The following is a 10,668-nucleotide window of genomic DNA, read 5'->3' as shown; positions in this document are numbered from 1 at the left end:
CTCTAATTGAAGATACAATAATCCCCTACTTACCAGAGACAACATTGCCTGCCTCCCAGGAAACAGACTCTAACCCAGGTCACAGAGCTCTACCTGCCTCCAAGGAGTCTGGCCCCAGTCAGAGACACCCAGGACATTAATATTAGGGGAGGGACTACCTTAAGAACATAAGCTGCAAAACCCAATGGGATTCTTCACCATCAGAACCCACTTCTCCAACCACAGAAAGCCCTGAATACCCTAACATGCCTCAAGAGGAAGATGTGACCTAAACCCCCATCTCATTAAGATGATAGAGGCCTTTAAGGAAGATATAAACAAATATAGGAAAACACAGGCAAACAGGTAGAAGCCCTTTAAGAGGAAGCAAATAAATCCCTTAAAGAAATCCAGGGTAATACAGTCAACCATGTGAAAGAATTGATCAAAATAGTCCAAGACCTGAAAATGAAAATAGAAACAATAACAATAAAGAAAACAAAAATGGAGGAAACCCTGGAGATACACAACTTAGGAAAGATATTAAGACGTACAGATGCAAGCACCATCAACAGAATACAAGAGATAGAAGGGAGAATCACAGGCATGAAAGATACCACATAAGGTATTGACACATCAGTCTAGGAAAATACAAAGTGTAAAAAGCTCCTAACCTAAAATGTCTAGGAAATTCAGGACACCATGAAAAGATCAAGCCTAAGAATGATAGGAACAGAGGAAAGTGAAGATTCCCAGTTCAAAGGGCCAAAAAACATCTTCAATAAAATAATAGAAGAAAATTTCCTCAACCTAAAGAAAGATATGTCCATAAATGTCTAAGAAGCTTACAGAACACCAAATAGATTGGACCAGAAAAGCAAATTCTCCCATCACATAGTAATCAAAACACTGGATGCACATAGCAAAGAAAGAATATTAAAAGTTGTAAGGGAAAAGAGCCAAGTAGCATATGAAGGCAGACCTATCAGAATTACACCATACCTTTCACCAGTGACCCTTAATGCCAGATGATCCTGGACAGATGTCCTACAGACAATAAGAGAAAAAAATGCCAGCCTAGGTTAATATAACCAGTAAAATTCTCAATCCCCATAGATGGAGAAACCAAGATACCTCATGACAAAACCAAATTTAAACATTATCTTTCTACTAATACAGCCCTACAAAGGATATTGTAAAGGAAGTAAAACTGCAATGCAAGGAGGGTAATTACACCCAAGAAAACAGGAGAAATTAATTATCTCACAACAAACCAAAAGAAGAGATCACACACACACACACACACACACACACACACACACACACACACACATAATACTACCTCCAGCAACAAAAAGAAGAAGATTGCTTCAAGTATGTCTCCATTTAGTTTGATATTGGCTGTTGGTTTGCAGTAAATTGCTTTTATTATGTTCAGGTATGGGCCTTAAATTCTTAAACTCTCCAATACTTTTAACATGAAGGGGTGTTGTATTTTGTCAGATTCTTTTTATGCATCTAAGGAGATGATCATGTGTTTTTTCTATGAGTTTGTTTATATAGTGGATTACATTAATAGATTTTCATATATTAAACCAACCTTGCATCCCTTGGATGAAGCCTACTTGATTGTGGTGAATGAAGGCTTTGATATGTTCTTGGATTCAGTTTGCAAGAATTTTCTTGAGTATTTTGGCATTGATATTCATAAGCAAGATTGATTGGAGGTTCTTTTTTTTTGGTTGGGTCCTTGTGTGGTTTTGGTATCAGAATGATTGTGGCTTCATAGAATTAGTTAGATAGTATTCCTTCTATTTCTATTGTGTGGAATAGTTTGAGGAAAAATTAGTATCAGGTCTTATTTGAAGTTCTGTTAGAATTCTGCACTAAATCAATCTTTCCCTGGGCTTTTTTTTGGGGGGGTTGGGAGGTTTTTTTTATGACTGCTTCTATTTCCTTGTGTGATGTGGGTCCTTTTAGATAGTTTACCTGCTCTTGATTTAACTTTGGTATGTGACATCTGTCCAGAAAACCATCCATTTCATCTAGATTTTCCAGTTTTGTTGAGTATAGGCTTTTATAGTAGGAACTGATGATTTTTTTTTAATTTCCTCTGTTTCTGTTGTTGTCTCTTTTCATTTCTGATTTTATTAATTTGGATACTGCCTCTTGGCCCTTTAGTTAGTTTCGCTATGGGTTTATATATCTTGTTGATTCTGTCAAAGAACCAGCTTTTGGTTTTGCTGATTCTTTGTATTGTTTTCTTTGTTTCTATTTGGTTAATTTGAGCCCTTAGTTTGACTATTTCCTGCCTTCTACTCCTCTTATGTGAGTGTGCTTCTTTTTGTTCTGGGGCTCTCAGGTGTGCTGCTAAGTTGTTAGTGTAAAAGTCTTTCCAGTTTCTTTACCAGAGCACTTAGCACTATGAACTTTTCTCTTAGTACTGCTTTCATTATGTCCCATAGGTTTGAGTATGATATGTCAATATTTTCATTAAATTCCAGGGAGTATTTAATTTCTTTCTTTATTTCTTCCCTGACCAAATTATCACTGAGTAAAGAGTTGTTCAGTTTCCACGTGTGTGTGGGATTTCTGTAGTTTTTGAAGACCAGCCTTAGGCCATGGTGGTCTGATAGGATGCATGGTATTATATCAATCTTCGTGTATCTGTTGAGGGTGTTTTGTGGTCAGTTTTAGAGAAGGTACCATGAGCTGCTAAGAAGAAGGTATATTCTTTTGTTTTAGGGTGAAATGTTCTGTAGATACCTGTTAAGTCCATTTGGTTCATAACCTCTCTTAGTTTCACTGTGTCTCCATTTAGTTTCTGTTTCAATGACCTGTCCATTGGTGAGAGTGGGGTGTTCAACCCTTCCACTACTATTGTGTGGGGTTCAATGTAGGTTTTGAGATTTAGTTAAGTTTCTTTTATGAATTTGAGTGCTCTTGCATTTGGGGCATAGAAGTTCAGAATTGAGATTTTTCTCTTGGTGGATTTTCCCCTTGATGAATATGAAGTGTACTTCTTCATCACACTTGAAAACTTTTGGTTGAAAGTCTATTTTATTGGATGTTAGGATGGTAACTCCTGCTTGTTTCCTTGGACCATTTCCTTGGAAGAATTTTTTTCTAGCCTTTTACTCTGAGGTAGTATTGTCTGTCATTCTTATTGAGGTGTGTTTCTTGTATGCAGCAAGATGCAGAATCTTGTCTGTGTATCCAGTCTGTTAGTTTATATCTTTCCATAGGTGAGTTGGGTCCATTAATATTGAGAGATAATTAAGAGAGATGAGTGTTGGTTCCTGACATGTTTGGTTTTGTCAGTGGCTTTGTGTGCTTGTGGTTCTCTCCTTTGGCTCTGTCATAAGATGCTTAGTATCTTGTCTTTTCTTTGGTGTAGGTATTTTCCTTGTGTTGGAGTTTTCCTTGCAGAATCCTCTGTAGGGCTGGATTGGTAGATAGATACTGTTTGAATTTGGTTTTGTCCTCGAATACTTTGTTTTCTCCATCTATGTTGCTGAGAATTTTGTTGGGTATAGTAGCCAAAAATGGCATTTGTGTTCTCTTAAAGTCTGCATGACCTCTGACCAGGCTCTTCTGGCTTTCATAGTCTCTGTTGAGATGTCTGGTGTAATTCTGATAGGTCTACCTTTGTATGTTACTTGGCCCTTTTTCTCTAAGGGCCCAAGTGAGGTTGCCTTAGTCCCACATGGGAAGGAGAAGAAAGCAATCACAAGTGGGGAGGGAGGGACCTAGGAGGGAAAATAGACAGGAGTTTTGGGGGAGAAAGGAGCCTGATCTGGTATTGGGAAAAGGAAAAGGACTGAAGCCCTGAAGCCCTGAAGAAAGAATGGAAACAGGCAACCTCAGGAAATAGGAGGTTGAGGGGACCCCCAGAATATACCAGAGACCTGGGAGGGAAGAGACTCTCAGGAATCAAAGGGAAGGACCTTAGATGAACTGTTTAACAATAGGGAGAGGGAACTTATAGAGACCACCTCCAACAGGAAGACAGGACATCAAGTGAGGGATGGGGTTGCCATCCCACATTCACATCTCTGACCCATAATTGTTCTTGTCTAAAATATCTGCAGGGAAGAAAATAGAGAGGAACCTGATAAAAAGACGGTACAGGGACAGGCCCAAAGTGGGATCCAGCTCATGGTGAGGTCCCAACGCCTAACATAATTACTCAGGGTATGGAATGCTCACAAAAGAGTACCTATCATGACTACACTCTAGAAGACCAAAAAAGTAGCTGAAAGAGTCAGATGCAGATATTTGTACCCAACCAATGGACAGAAGCTGCTGACCCCTGTGCTTGAATTATGGAAAGGCTGGAAGAAACTGAGGAGGAGGGTGACCCTGTAGGAGAACCAGCAGTCTCAATTAACCTGGACCCTAGCGATCTCTCAAACACTGGACCACCAACCAGGCAGCATACACCAGCTTATATGAGGCCCTCAATACATATACAGTAGAGGACTGCCAGGTCTGATTTTAGTCAGAGAAGATGTACCTAACCTTCAAGAGACTGGAGGCCCCAGGGAATTTAGAGTTCTGGTTGGATGTGGGGTGGGGGTTGGGTATATCCTTGTGGAGACGGGAATGTGGAGGAGGTATGGAATGTAGAACATTCAGGGGCGGGAGTTGGGCGAAATAAAATCTGGAGTGCAAATAAATAATTAAATAAATAAAAGAAAAAAAGATATTTTTTTTCTGATTCCTGACTGTGGCAGAAGTTGAGAAAAAGTAATAAAATGTTATCTTAACAGACAAATCTGAGTAACATTATATCCTAAATTTATTTTCATTAAAACTTCAGATACTGAAAGCAATTCTATACATAAATTCAATTTAAGAATGTATTTTATCAGGGCTGGAAAGATGATCCCATGATTAAGAGAAACCACTGCTAATTTGGGGGATCCAAGCTCAGTTCACAGTACCCATATTGTGCTGCTGGAACAGCCTCTCATCCCAGTTACACTGGACCCAAAGAACCAAAGCCCTTTCCCACATTCCTAGTGGGCTATAGTAATGTCCTCAAATTCACACACAGACCCACATATACAGATTTAAATGAAAATATCACAAAAATAAAAACATGATATTATTTAAATGTTCACTTTCTCCCCCTCAGATCTTAGCAAAAATGTATGTGATAATCAAGGGTAGACTGTAAAAGAGAATGAGAAGGTAAAATGTCATGAAAGGAATATTTGTCTCATAACAAACACTCTATATAGGTTATATAGTATCCTTCCTGGACAAGGTAATAGGACATATACATACTTTTTCATTGATTTTCTTAAAATTCAATAGACTACACTATTCTAACTTTGAAATACTAAAATATTATCTCTAACTTATTGACTGAAACTTATTTTTTTACAGGTCTTTCAACTCACTTGTGTCAATAAGAAAAAACTAATTCAATGATAGTAATTGGAATGAGGATATTATTTATCAAATTTATACCATCTGTACAGATCATATCAGATTATATCAACTATGGCAAAAATAATTTTTAAAGTGAAAACAACTTAAGAACGCATTTTATACTAAATCCACGATTATTACTAACAATTCCTAACTAGCTACAAGTGATCTCAGAAATTAATATAGTAGCATTTGTCAATCTGCATAGAAAGAGAAGGCTCCAAGGCCTGACAATATTATTGATGCTATGGTGGGTTGCAGACAGGAGCCTAGCATGGCTGTCCTCTGAGAAGCCCAATAAGGAGCTGAAAGAATCAAATGCAGATACTTACACCCAACCATTGGACAGAAGTCAGGACCCCTGTGATTGAATTAGGGAAAGGCTGGAAGAAACTGAGGAGGAGGGAAACCCCATAGGAAGACTAGAAGTGTCAACTAACCTGGACTCCTGAGATCTCTCAGACACTGAGCCACCAATCAGGCAGCATGCAAAAGCTGGTCTGAGGCTCCTTACACACATACAGCAGAGGATTGGCTGGTCTGGACTCAGTGAGAGGATACACACCTAACCGTTAAGAGACTTGAGACCCCAGGAAGTGGGGAGGCCTGATGCTGGGGGGACATCCTCTTGGAGACAGAGGAGAGGAGGAATGAGGTGAGGAACTGTGGGAGGGTGGACTAGAATGTAAAAAATAAATGTAATTGAAACAAAACCACCACCACAACAGAAACAACAATAACAACAACAAGCTTAGGACTATCTACCTAAGGAAATACATTGTCCACAGTAGGGTGAAGTTCCTGAATCAATGAATAGTCATGGCAATCCCTATAGGTATGCCCATAGGCCAATCTTATTTTGTCAACTGCTCAATTGAGACTTCCTTTTTAGAGGACTCTTAAATTTGTCAAGGTTGACAGTTAAAGCTAACTACAAGATCTAAACTCACAAAATCCTAAAAGGCAGTGGAGTATTTAGATGTTCATGCTAGTGAAGTCCTTGATTTTCATAGCAATAGAAATAACATTACTGACATTTGTAATGATATCAGAATAGTTGATGTGTACAATTTTAACTGACACAATAGTTTTACAGAAAGTTTTGTTTTATATATAACAATGTTTATTCATCAACACTTCTTAGAGTGGTAAGTAAGCACCATAAAGATAAGTGATATTTTTTTATGTATGGGGCAATATCCTTCCTGAGCAGAATATTAACAAATATGTATTTTTAGCTAAGGGGGAACAGGGTGAGTCAATGAATAGAAAATCATGAAGAGGAACTATTTAAGGTGTGTGTGTGTGTGTGTGTGTGTGTGNGAGAGAGAGAGAGAGAGAGAGAGAGAGAGAGAGAGAGAGAGAGAGAGAGAGAGAGAGAATGTTTGTGAGTCAAGGAAGTTCTGATGAAACTGACTCACAGAATTCCTGCTGGACAGAGGTTGGTGGGGAAGAAAGGAGACATCTGCATTGTGTAAGAGATTGTTTGCTCAAGCTAGCTTTACTTTATTTTTTATTAGATATTTTATTTATTTACATTTGAAATGATATCTCCTTTCCCAGTTTCCCCTCTGGAAAGCCCCCAAACTAGATTTTAAATTACTGAGATACTTAATACAGTTTAGAAGCCTGGCTATAACAGGGAAAAGCATGAAATTTTTGCTCAATACTACTTTTCTAAATAAAAACATACTCATTTTTGCTCTTTTTTATTGGATATTTTCTTTATTTACATTTCAAATGCTATCTCAAAAGTCACCTATACCCCCTCCCCAATCCCCACTCCCGTCCTGCTCCCCTAACCACCCACTCCCACTTCTTGACCCTGGCATTCCCCTGTACTGGGGCATATAAAGTTAGCAATACCAAGGGGCCTCTCTTCCACATGCAGCTAGAGACATGAACTCTGGGGGTACTGGTTAGTTCATATTGTTGTTCCACCTATAGGGTTGCAGACCCCTTCAGCACTTGGGTACTTTCTCTAGAGGGTGTTCCTCCACCCACCTACCCACCCACTCCCACCTCCATGCCCTCGATTCCCCTATACTCAGACATTATTCAAGCCTTCATAGGACCAAGGACCTCTCCTTCCATTGATGCATGACAAGACCATCCTTTGCTAAATATGCAGCTGGAACCATGTGTACTCCTTTGTTGTTGGCATAGACCCTGGAAGTTCTAGGGGGTCTGGTTTGTTGATATTGTTGTTCTTCCTATGGGGTTCCAAACCCCTTAAACTCCCTCAGTCCCTTCTCTAACTCCTCTATTAGGGACCATAGGCTCAGCCCAATGGTTGGCTGCTAACATCCGCATCTGTATTTGTAAGGCTCTGGCAGGAATTCTCAGTAGACAGCCTAATCAAACTCCTTTCAGCATGCCCTTCTTGGCATCCACAATAGTGTCTGGGTTTGGTAACTGTATATGTTATGAATCCCCAGGTGGGACAATTTCAGGGTGGACTTCCCTTTAGTCTCTGCTCTACCCTTTATCTCCATATTTTCTCCTGTAAGTATTTTGTTCTCCTTCTAAAAATGAAGTGCTTAATAAAAAATTCATAGAGAAAAATTTAAAAATCTAAAGAAAGACATGCTTATAAAGTTACAAGTATCTCACAGAACACCGAACAGATTTGACAGAAAAGAAAATTCTCAAACATCTTCACCAAGAGGGACAAGGAGGAGGAGGAGGAAGAGGAGGAAGAGGAGGAGGAGGAGGAATCAGGAATCAGGAGGCCAATGCAGGGAGCAGTTCGGACAGGAGCAATCAGGTGGTGGGCTCCAGGCCAGGCTACTGCCAGAACTTGGGCTTCAATGCCAGATGAAAAGATGGAGGGAGATCAGGCTCTGGTGCTAGGTTCAGAGACAGTGGGACTTCCAGATTGGATGACCAGTGGGAGAACATGCCCCACCAGCAAGGCCATAGTGTAGAATGAAAATGAGTGGAAAGAATTTGAGCAAAAAGAGGTTGATTAGAGTGAATTAAGAGTTCAGGCAATGCAAATAAGGTGCCTACCAAGATCAGAAGAGAGCATCAGCAAGTGTTCTTACCATATATACAGCTGAGAAATTGTGATTTAGTGCGTTGTGAAAAGGAAGATGATGATAATGAAAAGAGAGAAGATACAGGAGATAATTGGGAAGAAGGTGGAGGAGCTAGTGGACCAGAAAAATCTTCCAATGCCTGGAATAAAACCGCTCCAGTACACGCGCCTCCTGCTCCAGTAACAGTTACAGAAACCCCAGAGTCAGCAATGCCTAGTAGTGTATATAGGCCTCCTGGGACAAGGCTAACCACGACAAGGAAAACACAAGGATCACCAAAAATGTGCAGTGAGACATAGTTCCCATCCCTGCTGTCCACTACCAAGCCTATAGAAAACTGGAACAAGTACTTAAAATGAATACTACCTGAAGTTAAATGGCCACATATAGCATATCTACATCTTATTAGGGACAGGATTTTGCGAAAGTAAATAAAATGGGAAGAAATGTAAATGACATCAGATGGAAAAAATTGGGGGTGATTTAAAAGTAAATCCCGGCCTTTTTGTCTCATTGAGAGCACAGCTGGCTTGAATTTAGATCTCTACTTGGCCTTACTTCTCCATTCTGTCCTCACATGTGGGGGACTCTGGGAGAGCAGTGACTTGCCACACACATCTTTCTGTACCTGATCTAATCAGACCACTCTCCCAAAGCAAAAGGAGAAATCGTTGAATTATGAGAACATTACTTGAATGAGGAAGTTGTTGCCCTTATACATACAAACATATTATCTACTAACTATAAATTTTTTAAAGTGAGTCTTAGAAGGAAGGTCATTATACAGCTTCTTTCTGGTTCTCTTCAAGTTGGTCCCAAAATATTCTATTCAGAAGATGGGATCACAGAGCTTCAGTACAGTATTACATGTTTTCTCTTCAATTGAAGCCTTAAAATGATTTGATAAGAATTTTTGTATTCCCTTCCAGTCTCTCCAGGATTATTCTTAGGGTCTTAGAATATTGCTATTATTATTATTATTATTATTATTATTATTATTATTATTATTATTATTATTTCAAGGAAGGATACTTTCACAATTCTCTAATGAAGAAGAAATATTTACTGATTATATTTATTTTCCCTTAGGGATAAAGAAATGAAGAAGGGCTATGAAGTAATAAGATACAAAAATAGAAGTAGGGAGGTTTCAAAAATCCAGGCCCATAACCTTCGGCTAGATAACCAATATGTTGTGCTTGAAAATCAGAAGTACAGCCACACACAGTACAGTTAAAGAATGATCTTTGCTAAGCCTTCCAAGATAACTAAACCACAGCAAACCACCAAGAAAAGCCACTCAATATTTTGATTTCTGGATCTACAGTGACAGACTGAAAACCCCGAGTCCAGTGACTATCTCTGTTGCACTATGGAAGTTCAAGAGTCACAACTGATATTGACTTGACGTGTGTGGGTTATTTTCAGTGTCTTAAAAATTTGTGAATTAGATTCAACTGTGTTTCCATAGTTGCTCTGCATATAAAACCAAACCTGCAGCCATTGACCATTTCAAACATCTTTATGTTCAGATGCTGAGCCTTCCCAAGGTTGACTACCCAGATTTTCTGCACTTAATTGTAGATTTCATGTGGATCACAACTTCTGCAAAATGTTACAGCTACTAGTGTCTATGTGAACCTTGAAACAAACTCTACTGGATTCCTGTCCGAAAGCCTTCAGAAGTCAGCCATCTGGGATCTGATCCACTGTAAAAGATGAAGAGTTAAGTGACCTTAATTAACCTGTTCTGTGCCCCATCCGAAGGAATACTCTATAGGCTGTGGCTATGTTAGACTTCCTGGAACAAGCCACTGTCAGAAATGATGTGTTTAACTATTCCACAAAATAGAAGCAGAAGGTACTCTACACAACTCATTCTATGAACCCACAATTACTCTGATAAATAAGCGACAAAATGACCCAACAAAGAGAGAGAACTTCAGACCAATTTCCCTTATAAATATCGATGCAAAAATCCTCAATCAAGTTCTCCCTAACCAAATCCAAGAACACATCAAAACAATCATCCATCCTAACCAAGTAGATTTCATCCCAGGGATGCAGGGATGGTTAAATATACGGAAATCAATCAACGTAATCCAGTATATAAACAAATTCAAAGTCAAAAACCACATGATCATCTCATTAGATGGGGAGAAAGCATTTGAAAAGATCCAACACCCATTCTTAATAAAAGTCTTGGAAA

The 10,668-nt window shown here is 39.1% G+C and overlaps 1 pseudogene; it reads left to right on the top strand.

The window, feature by feature from the left end:
* Positions 1 to 8,243: 8,243 nt before the first annotated feature.
* On the top strand, positions 8,244 to 9,696 carry LOC110287784 (annotated as a pseudogene).
* The last annotated feature ends 972 nt before the right edge of the window (positions 9,697 to 10,668 follow it).

This window comes from Mus caroli, unplaced genomic scaffold, assembly GCF_900094665.2.
Source record: "Mus caroli unplaced genomic scaffold, CAROLI_EIJ_v1.1 scaffold_19626_1, whole genome shotgun sequence".
NCBI lineage: Eukaryota > Metazoa > Chordata > Mammalia > Rodentia > Muridae > Mus > Mus caroli.
The sequence above is the reverse complement of the archived record's forward strand: the minus strand, read 5'-3'. Positions and strand labels throughout refer to the sequence as shown.